Source organism: Excalfactoria chinensis, chromosome 5 (genome assembly GCF_039878825.1).
Source record: "Excalfactoria chinensis isolate bCotChi1 chromosome 5, bCotChi1.hap2, whole genome shotgun sequence".
In the NCBI taxonomy this organism is placed as follows: Eukaryota; Metazoa; Chordata; class Aves; order Galliformes; family Phasianidae; genus Excalfactoria; species Excalfactoria chinensis.
In genome coordinates this window covers 6,016,735-6,025,874 of record NC_092829.1, presented here as the reverse complement: position 1 = coordinate 6,025,874, position 9,140 = coordinate 6,016,735, and the positions used below count along the sequence as shown (strand labels likewise).

Sequence of the window (9,140 nt, the reverse complement as noted above, 5' to 3'; positions counted from 1 at the left end):
AGCTGTAGATGAAATTCAGCCTTAAAAGTGAAGGCAGTGGAGCAATTGGAGATGCACCTGCTTGTACTATGGTTAAAGATGCTCTAATCTCTTTTAAGGTTGTTTCTCACTGATGTGTCTCTTCACTGATCTTATTATGCCAGCTCATGAATCACTGTGGTGTATTTACATTTCTAAACCATATTATGCTTTGCCTAAAATCTTTGTGTAACTGGTGATCAGTATTACTCGTTGTATACAACATGAAAGAGGGAAATGCTTCCTCCTTTGGAAAAGCAGCATATCCTTAGGTGAGTGTACTGTTTCATTCAATTATAGTGCAGTTTTCAGAATACATTGAGTTTCTCTATCTACTTGAAGAGATAAAAATAAGATTAAAAAAAGTCAGAGAACAACTATGTGAAAAACCAAAAACAGACCAAGAATTAAAAACCAGTCTGCAAATTGAATTATCTGTTTACAGCGATACAAATGACCTGCTGACTCTTCAATATTGATTCGCATTCACTGTGCTAATGCTTAAAAGGCAGACTATGATGCCTCGTTATCTGTAAGGAATTGGCAGGAGAATCATAGAACAATCAAGAGGTTGGAGAAGACCTCTAAGATTATCCAGTGCAACTGTCTACCCACCACTAAAACATGTCCCTCGTTACAGCATCTAAATCTCTCCTGAACACCTCCAGTAACTGTGACTCCACCACCTCTCTGGGCAGCACATCCCAGTTTCTGACCACTCTTTTGGAGTATTTCTTAATGTCTGATCTGGTGCAACTTGAGGCCATTTCCTCTAGTCCCATCTAATCCCATTTGAGAAGGCATCCTTTTGTAAAAAATTGTTATTACACTTTGAAACTGTTGCTAGGACAGGTAAAGTATTTCACTGTTGATTCAAACATAACCCAGAGTGAAGATTTCACTCACCTAAATGCTAACTGGCTGCTCTGGCAGCGTGTTCAGAGGTGACTGAGCAAGAAACCAATTTCTTCCCTGTATGTGTTGCTGACTACAAAGCTGTAGTGCCTTTAGTATGTTTTGATAGATCTAAATGTGGGCATAGCTGAATCTGTGTTAATAAAAATGCAAATGTTATTTACACATCTATCAGTCAGTATGAAGCTTCCAGTAATAAGATGAGAGATAGAGAAGGGATATCAGAAAAGGAAAATAAGCTGCTCTTAGGAGAAAAACCTTTGTTTGGAGTAGATATGTTACCTTAGCTGACTCTGGAAGCTCTTTTTTCATTTTCCAAATATGGATTTCTTCAGCAAGAAAAAGGACTGTGATAGCTCACATGAGGAGACTGAGGCATGGGGGAACCGGTCATGTCAGGTTGGTTAAGGTGAAATTTCAGCTCTTGACAAATGAAGAGGATCAAGATGAAGGACTGGGCTCAGGGTCACAGGTGATCCCAAATTCTCTGCCACAAGAGGCAGGTGGAGGGTTTATGCCTAAGAAGAAAGGAATTTGAGTGATGGAAAGGAGGAAAGCAGAAGGATAGTGGGGGTGAGTAAGACAAGAAGGTTAGCTTAGGTTGGAGTGGAGGTGAAGGAATAAGGAAAGGACAGCAAAAGGAGAGCAAAGGCAAACTTATCCTGTGGGTGCCAGGACAGTGCAGGGGTTCAGGGAGGCATCAGAGCTTGGTGGTGTCAACCAACACCTACATTTGCTGTCTTCTGCTCAGTCTATAGGACTGGGCTCTGGAGTCAGCTGGAAGGCAGCTGAAATCATGGAAACAAATGTTAGGAGCTGATGTAATCAGGACAAGAGAATGGTTTATAAGAGGCAGACGTTTTTGCTTTCCTGCATGCATTGTTCTGATTATATTATGTTTTCCAGTCTTGTTGGCAAAAATCTGCCAGCAGGAGACAACAAATGGCTTTTAACATATTACTATCTGTAAGGAAAGCACTACTATTTAAAAAGATATCACCATTAAATCTGCATGTTCTTGGAGACTAAGGGAAAACAATGTGAGTAAGATTGTGTGGGTGGGGAAACTGAAGTTCTCTTTGTTGGGTCCTGCAATGGAGAATATGTATTTTAATGTGAAACAGTGATGACAGGGAGGATTTAGAGGGCTTCAAAGGAAAAGCATCCAGGCAGTCACTCCTGCAGGACTTCAAAACCATGCACTGAGACAAAGACATTTGTACAGCAGAGTTTGAAATTCAAATTGAGTGGAGAGTGAACTAAGCTAACTTTGAGCATTCAGCATTTCACTTGATGTCTTTAAGGGCTACAGAAGTTTCTCTACCATTGTCTTGTATCACGTGCCATTTTCAATGCCCAGGTGTTTCTTTGCTCTTTCTTTCAGTTCTCTTCAGTAGTTACACAGATTTGTAGAGTATGGTGTGCTTTTTAAGCTTTTGTTTGGTTGGATTCTCCTTCTCTCCCTCCAGTCTAAAAGGCAGGGAATCTTTTAGAGATAAGTCCTTGCATTATTTTAAAAGCTTTGCTCTTCTTTTCTTCACAGTCTTTGGGCTCACAAAGGGCTACATAGAAGGATTAACATTATGTTCCTTGGTACAGAATAAAGTCACACTGGATTACAGAACACTCTTAAATCCAGATGCTTTTCTCAGTGTCTCCTCTCTTCTACTCCTGATGAAGTTCCTTGAATTTGTTTTAAATTGACAGGAAGCAGGAACGCAAGAAAGAGATTGGGGGATCTTTGTGCTCTATAAAATGTTATTTCATGTTATTTATTCTGCCCAAATAATGCAGGTTCACAAAAGGCTTGGCAGAGACCTTGTATATCAAACAGACAGCAAAGGAATACTGTTATCTAATTAATGATTCCTTAATGAATGTCTGAAGAATCATCTGATGTAGGATGCTTTTAGCTTGAGGGCTGAGAGAAAACTACATTTGCTTTTGATGAAGGAACTACCGGGTATTTCTAAGTAGTATTTGCAATGAGACTTTGCCTGATTTGAGTATGGTTGGACTAGATGATCTTAGTGGTCTTTTCCAAACTTACTGATTTTTATCATTCAAATAAATGCTTAAATTCTGCTTCTAAGCTGCCCATGTTGTAGACCCTAATTTCAGCCATGTCATCTTTCTTCATGTACTATTGTAATTGAGGAACGCTGTGCTTTATTACAGTTCTGGCGCAGCTTGCCTTCTAGAGATCAGAGAATGAAGAGACATGGGGTTCCAACTTCATTTTGGCCAAACTTGGTAGAGGATTGAGGTGGCTCAAGGGTAGTGCTTGGAGAATCTGCTCACCAGCATTTGCTTCAAGTGTGCAACCAGCTGCCCCTCTGCCCCAGGTAGGATGAGAGCCAGCTGTCTGAATCAGCACTAGCTCAAACTTTTCTTTGGCCAACTGTGGAAATAATAGTAAATAACATGTAGGTAGGGCTTGTTTTCACAGTGCTGCAGCAGCTGCATGTCCCTGTTACAGCGTGGCTGATGCTTGAGCCTCTTGAGTGCTTGATTTTGCCCAGGGAGAGCATCCCCATGTCACTATGGAGACAGCCATTGTGGAGCTGTGCAGAGACAGCTCCAAGGACTTTGCACAGTCAGGTGAGCGTTGGTACCTCTGATCTCAGGTGGCAGTGACACCGTGGGGCTGGGTGGCACTTGAGGGGCTCACAGGTGTGTCAGGAAGGCTTGGTGCAGAGGCCTGCAGTCACTTACAGCCTAAAATGGGATCTTTTGCCTCCTGCTGCTGGCCCTGCTGTGAAGTTACAGCATAACGCACAAAGTCAGTCAGGCTCTGGGCATTTCAGCCACCTGCAACATGGAAACCAAATGCCTCTCCAGGAAGAGGCTGGCATTTGCTAATAACCAGTCCTGGGCCACCTTTCTGATTAAGGCTTTTTTTTTTCCTTGTAATAATTTCACATTTAGGATGCAGGGACTACAGACAAGTTGGCCAGCTGAGCAAACTATTCATTTTCACTTTGCTTCTCCACGGGAACTATCAAAATATGTTACAGAGAGCTTTAAATACTTGATCCCAAACTCAACCTTTTTGGCTTTCCTAAGGCCTGAGGCTCCAGGCTTTATGGCTGCAGGCTGCTATGTGTAGTTCTGTGCCTCAGGACAAGTTATTACAGAGCACTCCTGTACCTTTGCAGACACAAAAGCTTCCCGTGCATAAGGATGTGGCTCCTTAATCGTAGAGGAGGTGACAAATGCCTCCAGGTAAACCTGAAGTATCATCCACGTGTCCATGTAAGATTAAAATGTTCTTTACGATGCCTTTGTTGGCAGTAGGAGAGTGAGGAATCCTTATGTGCGTGCACTGTGTGTTTAGCAATATATAACCAACAGGGGGCATTAGGTTTATGCTGATTAAATGTGTACTTCTACTTGGAGCTGACAGAAGTCTCCACCTTGCTTGATTGAAAACAGCAAGACTGGAATCCTTTATCCTGCAAATAAGTAGGATTAGGCTCTGTGTTTCCAGAAGATTTATAATTAAAAAAATGTATGTCTCTTCCATTTCCTTTGTCTAGTTTGTATTTATCTTGAGATGAAAATGAATGAGACTGATATAATTAAAGATCCAGATCATTTCTGTGTGGCATGTAGCTCAAAAACCACTTGAAAAATCTAAGCGTTTCTGGTGCAAATTGATTTGTATTGATGATTTCCAGTTTTCTAAGCAGGAATTGAAGTTAGGCAGCAATTACATTTTTCTGACAGGAATCAGATGGAGCAGCAGAATTAGCTGCTGCTCTTCATTATGGTAGAAAACTTTGCTCAAGTTACGAGATTACTGAATGCAAAGGGCTGTAGTGAGGAGCCACAGCGTGGATGTGAACTGTGGTCTCTGGAAATGAAAGCAGTATTTATTACAGAGATAATGATGATGGCTACAACCACTCATGTACATGGGATGCTTTGCATGCATTCTGAGGGAGATGTGGTTTTTGATGTTCATGGCACCGATTAAAGAAGCAGCTTTTCTCTCTTCTCATTTTAAAAACTGCAGCCTTCTCTGTGCTGCTGCCACACTCACGTGATTAAATACACCTTTAAGTGAAGTGCTTTCTACTGTCTATGGTTAAATAGAGCTGGATTTGAAAATGTTCATGCTGAGAACTGCTTTCATTAAGATACGTCCGAATGAACTGTTGGCTAAAAATCTGCCGATGCTGTAAGTTTTGAGAAGTTGATTTTCATTACCTGCCTTCCTTAAAAATGGGTTTTAAATAACCTGATAGCTTTAATTTCCTCAATAGTGAAGGAGCAGTTATGATTGTTATTTATTTATTTATTTATTTATTGAAGTGAAGTAAACAAATGAGCAAACTACAGCAACAGCAGGGCTTTTGCTTGCTGGTGTATCCGGGATGCTGTGAGCAATTCTGGTCCCCCACAGTCAGATAAGAAGGATTCTAATTGGATCAGTGGCACACAGCATCTTCCTTCCCCCGAGCCTCTTAATGTTCCTATCATAATAGAAAAGGCAAGAGTAGTCTGGTTCATTCTTTATTTTATTTTATTTTTTTTTATTTTCTCTTTTTCACTTAGCAAGAGCAAAGGTGAGATGGACACAACTGTGCACAGCCAGTTCAGGAGCAGAGGTAAGAGCTTATGAAGTGAGTTGATGAAGCATAACATTTTTCCATGAGACAAATGAATACAACTCTGTAAACCCCTTGGTGATGAGGGTGATCTGAAGATGGTTCCTCTTTCTGATAGCCAACCCGGTCCTCTTCTGAATGAAGCTGATGCATGTCCACTTAGGGAGAGAGAAAAAGTCTGTCCTGTTGCAGAAGAACTTTTTTCCATTTGGGTTTCCTGCATGAGAGGATGGATTGAAAGAGATTACAGGGCATTCTCCATCCCCACTGGCTGGAGGCATTCAGGAGCCGGGTACAAATGCTTGTCATTCTTTGTCTCTTCCAAAGAATGCCTTGAGTCAGTTTGGCCCATGCTCAGGAGCCGCTTCCTGCCATAGTATGCTTTGGTCTTGACATCTCATTTTGTGCCTAACCCAGAACCTGTTGTGCTATCTGTGGCCTTTTACTGCTCTTGTGCACCTCTCTAAAGCAATAGAAGGTCTTGAGGAATAATTAGAGCCTGACACAAGCTGCAGTTTCAGATCAAGTGCTGACAGCTCTGGTCTTGAGTGCTGGAATGCTTGTCCTGGTTCGGGAAAGGGGAACCTGCAGCTGTTCCAACCTGCAACAAAGACATGGCTCTGTATAGTGATCCTACATCTTAGGACCTCTTCAACAGTCCAGAAGCACTACAGGCAGTATGTGAGGTCACTACACTTCAGACTGGCTAAGATAAAAGTGTGCTTTTCCTTGCGTTGCTTACTTGGCATGTTTGTAGTCTTAAGGAAAGCAACCAGATCATCTGGAAAGATTCTCTTTGAAAGTTGCTTGGTAAATGCCATGAAAAATCCTTCCTTCCCATAAAGCAGAGTTCAGTGTCCTTAGACTTAACTCAGCCTGAACTGCAGTTTACACGTCACATCTGTTGGATTTGCTTGTGTTAGTGAAGAGTTCTGTTATTCTATGTACCCATAGAACAGCAAACTGGGGACATCTTTCCCATGCTAATCAGTTAGTCACCCAAGATGTTCCTGCTTTCCAACAAAGTGCTGGAGTAGCAGTTGTGCAGCTTGTTATGAAAAGTTTGTATGTCAGCAGATTCTGTTCTCTTTCTGCAGAGCCAGCAGCAAACCCTAATCAAATGTAATGTGAGAAAACTGTGCCAGTGAGTGGATGGGTTGAGATTAACTGTGCGAAAAAGCGGTAATTCCATGATAAGCTTTATTTGCAAACTTTTCTGAAGAGTCAATATGATAAACACACCAGCTTAAGGACTTCTTTCTGCTTCTCTGAGAATCAGTATGGAAGGTTGCACAGAATTAATCTAAAGAAGAAAAAGGAGAGCTGTCCGGCACACAACCTAAACCTGGACAGTTAAACTGTATATGCTGTGTTAGCAGAAGGCTCAATGCAAAACTTAACTGGTGCAAAAGCATTGAGGTGAATTAGATGCTTACTGAGGAATATAAGTTGTTAACTTGCAGACGGTTTGTCTTAAGAGTTAGGAAAAGCGACTCACTAATTAGTGCTTTCCCCCCCCTTATTGCAGTAAGACATAATTTGAAGACTAACATATATGGCAGGGCATTGTTCAGCTGCCTTCCAGAATGGCGTGGGTTATCAGCTCCACTGCTGTGTGGTGCATCTGTGGGTAATTGGTGTTGCTATTTATAGACTGAAGTGAAGGTTTCTATGTCAAACTGGTCCCTGTGAAGAGAAAGGTTTGAAGCAGGCATGCACCTGGTGTTATCCTTCTCAGACCGAAAACACCTTTGGGGCAGGAACACAAGGCATCTGACTGGTGGTAAGAAGGTGATCTGGATCTGATTGTTTGCACTGCACTGATGATATTTTTGTTATTATTTGTCACAACTGCTCTCCTATAGATAGAAAATTCAGCCAGAATGCTTTTTTTTTTGCCTCTCTTTTGACTAGCTCAACACATAGACACGCATACATAGAGATCAACACCTTAATTGCTGAAAGTTTCTGGCTTTCCAGCAATGCGAATCCTAACAAGCATGTCTAAGTTCATAATTCACCCCTACCCCCCCTGCTGAATTCTAATGACAATTGCTACAAAAACTCATGGCTGAGCAAAGTCCCAGTGTAAGTCATTTGCTTCTCAAAGATGATTTTTTTTTTCAAGCAATTGTAAGAAAAACAGGTTAAAATTGAAAAACGCATTGCTCTTAACTGCATTGTTGTTAGTAGAACACTTTACCCAAAACGTACCAAATGCTCAACTTAGGCTGCCAAGTTAGAAGTTAAAGCTAAGCTGTGATTAAATCATTTCCATTTAAGTGTATAATTTTCAGGACAATTTAATGCCATCCATTTGTGTTGATATTTCAGCTGCCAAAAAGTCTTGAGGTTTTCTTTTTAGTGTACTTCCCTAGTGTATAGCCTTTAAGATCCAGGGGCATCCCTATAACAGTAGGAGCGGATGAAAACAGTGCTGGGGTAGCTCTGGAGAAGGCTCCTACCTATTTCAGATGAGGCTCTAAGACTTGATATAGGCCTTGTAGAGAGATGGCACCAGAGGAAGTGCTGAAGGTAGAAATAACTTCTGGTGTCTCAGCCAAACAGAAGACCCAGGTCAGACCTGAAGTCACAGGATCATGTAGAACCCCAGCTTTGCCTTTCAAAAAGAAAAGTTTCTTCCCCTGGGAGTCCATGAATAAAGCCTAGAAGCACTGTTAAATGATTATCTATGAAGCAGTTCATGTTTGAGTCTGCAGGAAGCCTGAAAACTGTCTCTGATGTAGGCAATGGCTCCATCATCCAGCAGGGTGCTTGCTTTCCTCCTGTCCCTGGTGGGAGACTGTGGGTAGGGAAAAGTGTGGTGTTGTTTGCAGCTATTCATTTATTAGTAACTCAGTTCCCTGTTGGTGGAGTTGGGACTCAAAGGAGGACATAATGGTTTTGGGGACCTTTGTTACAGTACTGGCTCTCCCAAATCTCCATTTCTGCTCTTAGGATGCTATTTTCTGAGTATCCAGCCAATACAGTGAATGGGATTTATTGCCAGTTCAAGTAGTTCAACCACTCCTGTGAGGTGTTTTTATCTGGATGCTACTTTGAACTACTTTGAATACAAAACATCTCTTCAAAAATACAACTGTGGATTCTTTCCCATCTGGAATCCTGACTTGTGGTGATTCAGCTGTTGGCTGAAATAACCCCAAATATTTGATTTTTGGAGCAGAGGAGTTCTCTGTAAACTTATCTTCATATGGTTGTTCTTTGTGGAAAGAAATATTTTTCCTGTAAATAAATAGAAAGGCCAAGAGGAGAAAATCTCTCTGTTTTTTGGTTTTCTGTAATTATTCTGGTGATTTCTCTCTGTAATGTCAGGCCATAAGTTATTGGTTTCACTCACTTTATTTCTCAGGAAGAAATCTAGAAGAAATCTCCTGTGAGTCCCAATTCCACCTACGGAACCATTTACATCCCTGACATATGTGATTGCATCCTACCTTCTGTCATCCCCATCCTCACTTGATGGGCATCTGCAAGCTGCTGTCCTATGGTTCTTGGTCTTACTGTTGGTTTTGTTGCTTTTTAAGTTAACTCAGAGGACTCTTTCTTCCTCTCCTTTCCAAGCAGGGGTTT

The 9,140-nt window shown here is 41.4% G+C and overlaps 1 long non-coding RNA gene across 1 annotated transcript; it reads left to right on the top strand.

The window, feature by feature from the left end:
• The first annotated feature begins 3,121 nt into the window (after positions 1 to 3,121).
• On the top strand, positions 3,122 to 5,546 carry LOC140253585 (uncharacterized). Its single transcript, XR_011903906.1, has 3 exons — positions 3,122 to 3,278; positions 3,383 to 3,534; positions 5,494 to 5,546. It is a non-coding gene; the product is annotated as an uncharacterized lncRNA (long non-coding RNA).
• The last annotated feature ends 3,594 nt before the right edge of the window (positions 5,547 to 9,140 follow it).